Source organism: Camellia sinensis, chromosome 14 (genome assembly GCF_055761805.1).
Source record: "Camellia sinensis isolate YWXY chromosome 14, ASM5576180v1, whole genome shotgun sequence".
Lineage (NCBI taxonomy): Eukaryota > Viridiplantae > Streptophyta > Magnoliopsida > Ericales > Theaceae > Camellia > Camellia sinensis.
The window spans coordinates 85,066,608-85,080,532 of record NC_138974.1 but is presented as its reverse complement, the minus strand read 5'-3'; positions in this window follow the sequence as shown (position 1 = coordinate 85,080,532).

The following is a 13,925-nucleotide window of genomic DNA, read 5'->3' as shown; positions in this document are numbered from 1 at the left end:
AAACAAAATTAAAGTGGTTTGAATGTATTACCTTTAGCAATTTTCTAGGAATTGTATAAACTGAGAAACGAATGGATATTTTGATGTTACTGTGTAAACCCATTAAGGTTTTATAGTTCACAAGCTCACAGACAAACAATTGGATATTGTGAGTTCATGAAGATGCATTGATAATTCTTTGTCACATTTCCCTTTACAAGTTATTGACCATAAGTTTTCTGAGTTTCTATAGCTTGAATAGGGACATTTGTTTCTGCTTCTCATTTTTTCATTTGTTCCTCTGTTATTGCATGATGTAGTCCTTCTGGTCATTGGAGCTTTTGACTCACTATAATATTCCCTTTTCGTAGTTACAGCTGCATATTTTGCCTCTAAATTTGAGGATTTTGATTTGGTTGTTTATACATATTACTTGGCTATAATTCTGACATATTTTTGCCATACTGCAGGTTGAATCTGAGTACCTCCCTCTGTACACTAACTATGGTCTAGGTCTTACCACTTGGAGTCCACTTGCATCAGGAGTTTTGACTGGAAAATATAACTCGGGAACCATCCCACCTGATAGTCGGTTTGCATTGGAAAATTACGAGGTAAACCTATTTGGAAGTTACAATTTTGTTTGCTGAAGTACAGATTTATTATCATAATTTATATTTGGCTTAGTTAAATTTGCACTTGAGTCTCCTGTAATTTTTGGTGGATGTGCTCTCTGCATAATTCATCTTTTATCTTTGTTATCTTGCTTTATTAAAATAAAAACTTGAAGACATTCATCTGTGGGTGGCTAAGTATTTTTTATGTGAAATATATGGATGCATAGATTTTTTTGTGAAGATATATTGGCATATGCAATGCTACATTAATTTCTGTAACATGGGACAGTAATCCCAGTTTTCATTGAGTAGATAAACTAGGTTGCGAGAGAACGGACAACACTCTCTTTCCTCCCATCTTTTTCTGTTGAGCACTGCTTCTTTTTTTTTTTTTTTTCTTCTCGTTCTTCGTTTGTATCACCCTTTACATGGTAGAATCTCATTCTTTTTGGTTTTCTCCTTAATTTTCTCTTCAATGCAATGTTCCAATCACAAGCATCCTTTTAGGATGTGACACAAAAAAAGTGAAACTAACCATTTAAAAATAACATTTTGATTTAGTTTTCTTTTCCTTCTAAATCTTCAAATTTCAGAATTTATCACCAACTTGGTTTGGGAAATGAAATCAAAGCCAGAAAATCAGAGAAGTTGGGGGACTTGGTGGCTTACATCCACCATTTGGGGACATTGATTGTCAGCATCTATACAAAAGTCCTAGTCTAGTTTTCATATCTCTTTTCTGCTCCAACCAAAGCATTTTTTATGCAAAGTTGATCTTACAACCCATGCATTTTTTTCAGATTATTGAACATGCAAGTTGAATTGGTCCGATAGGCACTCCAATTTACTTAATTGTTGATTTGTGATGGGGTTTAATGTGTTATCTGTGTGTTGGTGTGTAGGTTGATTCTGTAATCATCATTGGCTCCTATTCCTTATTATCTACCAATAATATAGTTGGAATTTGCATTTTTTTTTCTTTTTTCATTTCAGTTTTTTAATTTTCATGGCTCCGAGTGCTGAGAAGTGCAAATAGGATTATTGGATTATGTGGAACATCTGTATCTGGGTATCTACCGTAAGAGTCTCAGGTCAGTTTTGTCTTAAGGGTGCAATTCTGGGTTCTGTGGTTTTGTTTTGTTTTTATTTGATTTTCTCTACCTAGGTTGGTTTTGTATTTCAGAGCTCATGCTTTTGCAAATGGATTTCACTTGTGAAGTTTTGTCATTCTTTTAACAATTTTTTCTTCATGAATTGTTTGTGTTAGTGAAATAGATTTTCTTCTAAACTAAGAAATGAAAAATAGAGAAAAGACCTAAAAATTAGAATACAGGTACAACCAACATACATTCGTAAAATATATATATAATTTTTAGTATTGTATTATATATAAACTCAAACCATTCTTTGAGCCAATGGCCAACCACTTTATGTTTTTTTAGTAGGTCCTACACTGTAACACCCTCAAATAACTACATTAAACCCATCAATATAGACATGCATTGATATATAAAAGCTTCACATTCTTCTTATTCATCAGAGTTCCATTACCAAAAAGTATTACATGTTAACGACAAAAGTAAATGCCCTAAAGGCTTACAACTTTCCAAGTTAACACTTGGTTACAACAAAAGAGTGCTAACTCATTTACACATTAAGCCCTTGGCTTGAATATACATGTAATACATCAAAGAAACTAAACTATAAAAGTCTGCCCGCCTCCAGCCTTCCAAGCTACGTCCTTGGAGGTGGCATGCTACCTGTACCTGAAAATGATATTCCCATATAGGGTGAGCCACAGCCCAATAGAAATACACTAAACCAAATATGAACAATGACAAAAAGATTAGCAGTTGATAGATGGCCAACACTGATACTTTCCTTTATCACACTTTATGGTTTCATGACATACAAGTCCATGTTACAATCCATTTTCAAATTCTTTTCAATTCTCAATTTTTAACCATGGCTCAGAACCTGGCCAAACAACTTATATGAGACAGTAACTCATATTAAACTTCTTCCCAATTCATATTAGATAAGCGTACTAGCTATATTAACACATCAACAGATAAGCATACAAGCTATATCATCACTTCCATAGATATGCATAAGAGCACTATCACACTTCCAAAGACAAGCATATGAGCTATGTCAACACATTACTAGATAAGCATATGAGCTCTATCTATGGAGTCCATCCCCTGTCTTCTCCCAACAACATCCGGTTTAGAGGTCCATCCCCTATCATCCCCTAAACCGTGGAGTACATCCTCTATCTCCTCCAACACGACACAATGTATATAAACAGTAATTATACACATCATCACACAACACATAAATTTAATGTATTCTTTCAACCGTCATATTCAATGACACATTCCAGTGATTAGTTTCAGTTTGCCTAATCATCATGCATGGTCTACAACAATCAAGACTATCCACCACCGATAGCCCAAAGCAGTTATTTCTATACAGAAAATAAATGCAACAATGGATATATAATCAACATTTCAACCAGGTGAGTGATAAATAATCCAACTACACCCTGTAATTCCATACATTTCCAAATCAATTTCTCATTTCTCATAATTAATTATGCAAATTAATTAACCAATGTAATTAGGGCATTTTCCATAATTAACATTTCAATCCTTAGGTTCCATTTTCATTAATGTTTTAACATTAATTTCACTTTTCCAGGCCAAACATGCATCTAGGTTTTATATAGCTAAAACCCCAACTTTCATAAATTTACACAAAAGCCCCTGTCACGCCCCACTTTTTATTACTCGAAATATTACCAATTTCATTTACTTAATTCCATTTCAGAGATAACATGCGGAAATAAACTCGTATATTCAACTTGTAGAAGTGAATAACATTGCTCTCATTCGTATGCAAGTAAATACAACATGAGTACACTAAATAAATTGCCCTTGGGCTTACATCATTAAAGTCAAGAAGAAGGGTATAACCCTTTTTACATAAATGGCATTCCGCCAACACAAAAGAGGCCCCGTGGCCAACAAATAAGAAGATCCAAAACCTTGTAGAACATCCTGGCTATCACCTGAAAAAGATTCAACAACGTGGGATGAACATATAGTCCAGTAGGGATCTCAACATGATCTCCAACAATAACAACTTACAGATAGCTATGATCATGAATGTTCATTCTCATATTAGAATAGTAATGTGGCAGTTTATACAAAATATACATAAGTATGAACTTTTTTCGAAAACAGCCATTTCATTAGACGCTATAAGCAGTTCATCTTTATTTCCTTTTCATTACCCATTTCCACAAACTTTCATGACAATAACAGTTCTAGAAAACAATTTCACCAAGCCCATTACTCTTCCCCCATTTTCCGTACTTACAACAAAATGACCTTTTTTGAAAACATGTTCACAAATACCCCATTTTCCTTCACACTTTCCAAAATCTTAAAATGGCATTTTGGTTTGTTCCCAATACATTTATATCAATACATGCATGCCTTAAATAAAAGGGAAATAACAAATCATCAACATGTATATAATCCACAAATGAGGCAGCTCGGCCTTTCAAAACTGTAACCATCGCAACCCATAACATACTTAGATACACTGACGATAACAATTACAACTCTGCTCTACCGGCTATATGCACAGTAAGCTAAGGATACGCCAAGCGATAAGCGAGATAATAACTCATTTTAAACATTTCATACCTCATAATAGATACACATTTTAGTACTGTATCAATCTCAGATAAAAACACTTCCATACTTCACAAATGATACACATTTTAGTGTTGTATCAATATCAACCAAAAACACTTCTATACTTCACAAATGATACACATTTTAGTGCTGTATCAATATCAAACAGTTTCCGGTTTAGAGGTCCATCCCCTATCTTCCCCTAAACCGTGGAGTACATCCCCTATCTCCTCCCACACAACACAATGTATATAAACAATTATCATATACAAATTCCTCAATACAACAAAGCATCAATAACAAGTGTAATACATACACATAAACTATTCAATAATGTTTAACCAACACAAGTGTAACGCATACATCACAATTCAACACACCAATGTCATCCTCCACCGATGACCAAGGACAAAACCTCTAGATGCATGTATTCAGTACACCTAATAAAAGAGACTCAACTCTCAAGCAATCCTTAAACCCAACAACGACACTAGTATGATAGGTAAAGATAAAACCCCCAAATGTGTGTATTCAACACTCATGATACAATAGTTCAATTCTCAAATTTATTTTCTGAGACTCACATAGAGTTAACATTTCATTTACCATTTTCAAGATCAACTTTCATAATTTTTCAAGTCAACATGTTCCATCACTTATTCCAAAAACACTTTTTCCTTTTTACAAAACCAATTACATTCTCTTCATTTTACAAAATCATTTCCATGGATAATAAGCTATAACCCAACTTGATTCATTACGTTCATTTCAAAATAACTCCAATACCATAATTAATCCTTTAACTGATAACACCTTCTACACAACTCATATTAACAATAGAAATTTACCAACATTGTTCAACCATAAACCCTTTTTATTTTACCAAATCAAAATATAATTTAGGGCTTTCGCTTCTTTCAATAATATCATGCTAATTTTATTCTCTAATTAGTCCAAACCACAGTCAATGATAACAAAACCATTCTCAAACAACCAACCCTAGGTTCCCCTCATGATTTTAAAACAAATCCAACACGGATATGATTTTCATGCAATACAAAATTACCACATGTCTATCTATAGACGGAGTATTGAAAAAGAACAAAGAAATCCCTACCTCAAATGGAGAAGATGAAGGCCAAAAACCAAAGTGCTCCAAATCGCCAAACTTTCAGATTAAAATGAAGATCAAGGGATGCTCCACACTCAATACAAAGGAACTAGGGTAGAAGATCACTAGAACTAGATGTATTTATAGAGAGAAGATGTAGTCTATAGAGAGAAACTCTCAAGTTATTCATTCAATGAACTTCATTAAATTGATTAATGTATCTCATACATTCATGATACATAATGCATCTTCTATATTAATGAATTCATTAGATAGATTAATGTATCTTACATATTCATAATAGAAACATAATGCATCTCTAAGATTCATTCATAATAAATCCATCACATTCAATGTATTAGCATTAGTCTTCTATACATTGTATAAATAGGTATCAATGATTAGTCACCATCTAATTGATGTACATGTATCTTACTAATGAGATGAATCTAGTATAATCATGCAAAATCTTTGAAAAGTTGACATATATTACAATTAAACAATGAAGGTAAAATCGGGATCGCTATAACCTCCCCCCCTTAAAGAATTTCGTCCTCGAAATTAAGAGTACAGCAGAAACACAAGGCCAACTAATCACATAGCACTCAACACCCGAGCACTTAGAAAAGAAACTATTCTCACCACAAACCTTTGGTTAACTCTCACAAAAGAAAGGGCTTACCAAGGAAACACGTTTCAGAAGGCAACACTTAGGCACAAAAGCCTCAACAAAACCAAACCCTTCCCGAAACAAATCACCAAAACACCCGACTAGCGCTCCAAGCTATGTCACTACTCAACATTCATAACTTCACATAAGACAATCAAAGCAAATCTTCTGTATAAATATAAGAAAAATCATTCTTTTGTTCATGAGACATTTCTCAAAGATAATCAAATTTTCAACGTTGACATTCAAAAATAAATTTTGCATTTTCCATGCGAAACTCAAAAGTTTTGTAAACATTTTTCATAAACCCATAAAACATAAACATCTCCAGTTTATTTGCCAAAAACTACTCGTTTGGAAATTCTCATAACATTCAAATTAAATCAAATCCTCAACATTTTCCTTTTTAACAGCGCCCTTAGAAGGCCAAAACACTTGGAAGAATTTATGTTCCAATCTATTTCCAACATAACACCCACCACTCACACGGTGATGCCACAACCAATATAAAACATAACATTTCTATAATAATAGTTAATAGAAATAACAACCTTGCTATCAACACATAAGGCATAAGAAATTCATGATTTTGGAATTTCATCCTACCTTCCTTTACTTAATCAATTTAAAATCATAAACATGGCCCATTGCCTAGCCGAGCTATTAAATGAGACTACAACTCATATATAAACATTTCCATACTTCAATTGATACACAAATTTGCTGTATCAACAACATGTAAAAAAAACACTTCCAAAAATCAATAAGCACACATATAGTGGTGCTAATGGAGTCCATCCCCTATCTCCTCCCAAACAAAATCCGGTTTAGAGGTCCATCCCCTATCTTCCCCTAAACCGTGGAGTACATCCCCTATCTCCTCCCAAACAAAATGCATATACAATGTATTAAACACTTGGCATATACAACACACAATCAATACACGTATTTTCTGTATTAATTCAACAGTCAAAATCAACGACTTAACTAATGTGATTAGTTTCAGTTTTTCCTAATCCACATGCAATGTCTACAACAATCACGACTATCCTCAAGGTGACCAATGCCAACATAAACCCGATGCCAACAAGTTGACTAATCAACTCAATAAACCGCCACACTTAGTAAACGACACATTGATGTGCCACTCAAAACCATTTACCCCAAACACGGAGTTCCCTACACAAACCCCCAAATTTTGGAATCTCACGGATTTCCTAAAATCGAACCACACCAACATTGCTTTTAAGGGAGTCTTCACCCCCAAGCCTACATAGCAAGCCTGCCCTTCTCCTCAAACTCAAGACTGACATGGTTAACCTCAATCACCCAATCCCTAATACAAATGACAATTTTAACCAATGCTACCCTCGTTATCCGAGGACACAAACTGATTTTCCTTTCAAAAATTGCCGTCAGCATCCACTCAAGAAATTCTCTTCCCACTCACAAACCATACCCCATAACCAATAACACCACTAACTCATTTCACCCACACATAGTCACCAACCGATAACAAGTCATAATACGAACACCACCCAAATACATAATTGATGGGATCACAACAAACTCATTAACTAGTAAAGCCCAAAACACTAATCAACACACCGGTACCATTTCCTCTAACCCGAGATACAAATCTCATGCTCCCTCGTGTAGACATCCTATAAAGTCCAAAAACAAAACCACACTTACTGCACAACACAACAGCCTTCCCCGAGGCATACACTTACCACCCTAAACATACATTTCTATTGCATATAAACATTTAAACATTTAAACACATAATCGAATCAAGTCTATAAAGATAGTCACTCATCCTGGAACTCTCAAGGAATTCCTATCAGAAACCACGTTGATCAGGCGTGTTTCCAAGAGGACCTCAAAGCAAGTTCACCGGCTACGAGTACTATCCAGAAAACTTAATCCCATGCTCATATAAATGCAACATACAAGTCCTAACATTCATGTTAACTATATGCAACATCCTCACAACCTGAAGCAAACCCACTGTAGTAAAAACTACTTCCCACGAGCCCAAAGTATTCAAACCCGGCTCGCTCTGATACCAAGTTGTCACGCCCCACTTTTTATTACTCGAAATATTACCAATTTCATTTACTTAATTCCATTTCAGAGATAACATGCGGAAATAAACTCGTATATTCAACTTGTAGAAGTGAATAACATTGCTCTCATTCGTATGCAAGTAAATACAACATGAGTACACTAAATAAATTGCCCTTGGGCTTACATCATTAAAGTCAAGAAGAAGGGTATAACCCTTTTTACATAAATGGCATTCCGCCAACACAAAAGAGGCCCCGTGGCCAACAAATAAGAAGATCCAAAACCTTGTAGAACATCCTGGCTATCACCTGAAAAAGATTCAACAACGTGGGATGAACATATAGTCCAGTAGGGATCTCAACATGATCTCCAACAATAACAACTTACAGATAGCTATGATCATGAATGTTCATTCTCATACTAGAATAGTAATGTGGCAGTTTATACAAAATATACATAAGTATGAACTTTTTTCGAAAACAGCCATTTCATTAGACGCTATAAGCGGTTCATCTTTATTTCCTTTTCATTACCCATTTCCACAAACTTTCATGACAATAACAGTTCTAGAAAACAATTTCACCAAGCCCATTACTCTTCCCCCATTTTCCGTACTTACAACAAAATGACCTTTTTTGAAAACATGTTCACAAATACCCCATTTTCCTTCACACTTTCCAAAATCTTAAAATGGCATTTTGGTTTGTTCCCAATACATTTATATCAATACATGCATGCCTTAAATAAAAGGGAAATAACAAATCATCAACATGTATATAATCCACAAATGAGGCAGCTCGGCCTTTCAAAACTGTAACCATCGCAACCCATAACATACTTAGATACACTGACGATAACAATTACAACTCTGCTCTACCGGCTATATGCACAGTAAGCTAAGGATACGCCAAGCGATAAGCGAGATAATAACTCATTTTAAACATTTCATACCTCATAATAGATACACATTTTAGTACTGTATCAATCTCAGATAAAAACACTTCCATACTTCACAAATGATACACATTTTAGTGTTATATCAATATCAACCAAAAACATTTCTATACTTCACAAATGATACACATTTTAGTGCTGTATCAATATCAAACAGTTTCCGGTTTAGAGGTCCATCCCCTATCTTCCCCTAAACCGTGGAGTACATCCCCTATCTCCTCCCACACAACACAATGTATATAAACAATTATCATATACAAATTCCTCAATACAACAAAGCATCAATAACAAGTGTAATACATACACATAAACTATTCAATAATGTTTAACCAACACAAGTGTAACGCATACATCACAATTCAACACACCAATGTCATCCTCCACCGATGACCAAGGACAAAACCTCTAGATGCATGTATTCAGTACACCTAATAAAAGAGACTCAACTCTCAAGCAATCCTTAAACCCAACAACGACACTAGTATGATAGGTAAAGATAAAACCCCCAAATGTGTGTATTCAACACTCATGATACAATAGTTCAATTCTCAAATTTATTTTCTGAGACTCACATAGAGTTAACATTTCATTTACCATTTTCAAGATCAACTTTCATAATTTTTCAAGTCAACATGTTCCATCACTTATTCCAAAAACACTTTTTCCTTTTTACAAAACCAATTACATTCTCTTCATTTTACAAAATCATTTCCATGGATAATAAGCTATAACCCAACTTGATTCATTACGTTCATTTCAAAATAACTCCAATACCATAATTAATCCTTTAACTGATAACACCTTCTACACAACTCATATTAACAATAGAAATTTACCAACATTGTTCAACCATAAACCCTTTTTATTTTACCAAATCAAAATATAATTTAGGGCTTTCGCTTCTTTCAATAATATCATGCTAATTTTATTCTCTAATTAGTCCAAACCACAGTCAATGATAACAAAACCATTCTCAAACAACCAACCCTAGGTTCCCCTCATGATTTTAAAACAAATCCAACACGGATATGATTTTCATGCAATACAAAATTACCACATGTCTATCTATAGACGGAGTATTGAAAAAGAACAAAGAAATCCCTACCTCAAATGGAGAAGATGAAGGCCAAAAACCAAAGTGCTCCAAATCGCCAAACTTTCAGATTAAAATGAAGATCAAGGGATGCTCCACACTCAATACAAAGGAACTAGGGTAGAAGATCACTAGAACTAGATGTATTTATAGAGAGAAGATGTAGTCTATAGAGAGAAACTCTCAAGTTATTCATTCAATGAACTTCATTAAATTGATTAATGTATCTCATACATTCATGATACATAATGCATCTTCTATATTAATGAATTCATTAGATAGATTAATGTATCTTACATATTCATAATAGAAACATAATGCATCTCTAAGATTCATTCATAATAAATCCATCACATTCAATGTATTAGCATTAGTCTTCTATACATTGTATAAATAGGTATCAATGATTAGTCACCATCTAATTGATGTACATGTATCTTACTAATGAGATGAATCTAGTATAATCATGCAAAATCTTTGAAAAGTTGACATATATTACAATTAAACAATGAAGGTAAAATCGGGATCGCTATAGCCCCAAACTTTCACAACATTACTAACCCAACCCCAACATCTCAATATGCTAAAATTTAAAGACAAAACCCATAGTGAGGAGTAGGTTATCCATACCTCAAAGAATGACACCCAACCAAGAAGATGATGGAAACGAAAATGCTCCAAACCACGAACTTTTCGGGTCAAAAGATAGCCGTCGACGATCAACAACTTTTTTGTAAAGGCCAAAGGTGAGGAAATCACTCCTACTAGATCAATACCTAGAGAGAAGGTAGAGCTCTAGAGTGAGAAGCTCAACAATGGTGTTTTTGGAAAAGTAAGAGAGAGAAAAGAAGTGGAAAAAGTGATTTAAAAAGTCAAAACACGGAGCTTTAACCTAGTCGCCCCGCTCGAGCGGCCAAACTCTCGCTCGAGCGTCACTCATAGACTCCCGCTCGAGTGTCCAATCTCCCGCTCGAGCAGCGGATGCACACTCCCAGCACTTTAGCAGACAGGTCTCCCGCTCGAGCGTCCAACTCCCCGCTCGAGCGGCACTCACACACTCCTGCTCGAGCGGAGCGTCACAACCGCCGCTCGAGGAGATACTGGATTGGTGTTTTTCCCGCTCGAGCGCCAAAACCCTCGCTCGAGCGGACAAGCAACAAAAGGATCCCCGCTCGAGCGTCAAACTCCCCGCTCGAGCGGGCAGGTCAAAATCTGGGCAACTAGTTTTGGTTCCTAAACCTCAACCAACCTGTAACAAACCTGCCCAACACATCCTATAACTGATATACAAAGTAAGAAAGGATGTGAATAAGGTATACACAACAACCAACTCCACGGAACTTAAGTCCGGATACAACAATTAAAGAAAAGGGAAACCGGGATCGCTATATACACAAATTTCATTTCAATATCAAATCTGCATTGTTTTTATTGTCCTTGTACATTTTGTTTTTATTCTTTATATGTCATATGCAATAGTGTTGTACACAAGTTTACTTGCTTGTTTAACTCCAATTTTAGTGTGAAACAATAATAAATAAATAAAAATATAAAATTTCTGAAACCTCAATAGCATCAGAAATTTCGAGAATTGCTGATAATTCCCCACCTACAACTTTTAGTGTAAAGTCCATGTTTTTCTGTGGCAGAATCATAGGGGGAATTGTAGAATCAAAAATCAAGTGCATAGTAATTTTTCAAAATTTTATATAATTCTTTTTATGATGACATGATAAATATATGAATATTTGCACAAATTTGCGTGATTTATCATGAAGATGACTTCCAAAATGTTGGAAACTAGACTAATAAGTTCAAAGAGGGACAAAGATACAAAGTACCCACCTTTTCCATCAAAGGATAACAAACAGCTCCAAAATATGGAAACTCGTCAACTAGTGGTTTGAAAATTAATCTGAAAACTCCCGTGAATCCAATATTTCGACCTAGATGAAAATATATACGAAAAAGTATTAAAGTGACATCTTATGGTAAAATTCCAATAACCGAACATTCTTTACTTTATATCACGTTATCCAATTTTTTAGTCACCTATTATTCTTCAAAGAGATTGAAAGAGAACACATTGATTATCTATAAAATAAGTATTAGAAGTACTATACACACAAAAAATAAATAAATAATATAAATAAATAAATAAAAAGTGAAAATAAAATAAATTTGAGAGTAGTTTTGTAATAGTTTTGCTACTAGGAAAAAGTTTTATTGATATGAGAAATAAGTTGAAGATCACCTGTATAGGTAATCCAATGCCGACTCTAGTTTTAACATCAAGTATGATACTTTTCCTGTATGGTGAACTGCCAGTCTCCTTGCTGTACTGGTTTATTGTATGGTGAACTGTTCTGGTTTCTGATTTCAAGTAGGCTCTGCTGTTTTGAACTGCCATTCTGGTTGCTGCTATTTGAGGTGTTTTGTTTGCCTTAGTTTTGGTGTGGCCTCAACTGTTGGCCTTGTCTGGTTCTGCTAATCCAGCTTCTGCTTATTCTAGTTTCCCTATCTATCTGTGCTGTTCTTTGTTTGATTTGTGGGTGGCTGTTCTTTGTTTGACCTGTTATTTGGGGGTTGTTATTTAGATGCCATTGCATTGCTCTTGTAGTTTGGTTATAAGTTGGAATGTTCATCAGTTTTCCCAAGAAAACATGCATGGAATTCTTTGAAGCCCAATTTCTGTTGTGCCAATGTTCTATTTAAGGATATTTTTTGGCTTATCGGATGCCACTGCCAGTGTTATGTCAAGGCCATGCTTCCATAGCACTTTTTGTTATCTTAGTAATATCAGATGCCTGCTCTGCATAAGTATTCCTGCTCTGGGTGTTGTGTCTGGTTGTTGGTTGGTCTGTTTTTTTCTTTTTTTCTTTTTTCTCGACTTCCTCATCAAAGATCAAACAGAAATCAAACAAACCTGTGAATTGTGTAGCCACAGTACCAAGAGTCAACTTTTAAAACTTGAGAGATGATAAGATAACTGATCTATATTGTTCAAGAATTGGCTTAGCAGAACTTCGAATTAGCTCTGATGTTGCTTATGCCACCATGTGTCAAAAATGAAGTAATTTAAGTAAAATAAAATAAAATGCTTTCATTATCATCACATTGAATCCAAAAACAAATAAAAGGGTAAACTACCAATATGTCCTAATAGCTGTCATTATTAGCATCATCAATGATCTTCATCGATATAGGGTGTGGTCCACATTACATCAAGTTAAATCTATACCAAACATTCAAATTCTAGGAACTTTTCTACGTATAAATAATTTATGTTAAGCAAGAATTATAACCAAAGCCATAGTTGTTGTCATTTATAATTACTCACTTTATGATATATAACTTCATGTAACTATAAAATATGGATTGATGTTGGCTCAAATCATTTGGAAAATCCACTCCCACATTTTTATTATATTTTGATTTTTTTTGGAAAATAAAAAGCTAGCACAAAAGAAGAAGAAAATTATGTGAATGTGCTTTGCTTTCTATAACGTTGAAACCATCATATTTCCTTAATGTTATGTTTGGATCATGGATTTAGCTAAGGATTTGGAAATGGAAAGGGAAAGGGAAAGGGAAAGGGAAAGGGAAAAGGTGTGTTGAATGTAATTATAAGAACATTTGTTTATTTAATTTTTTTTGTATATATTTTTATTTAATTTTTTGTTGAAGTGGTCAAACGGTTGGTTGTGGTACATTTGTTTAAGTG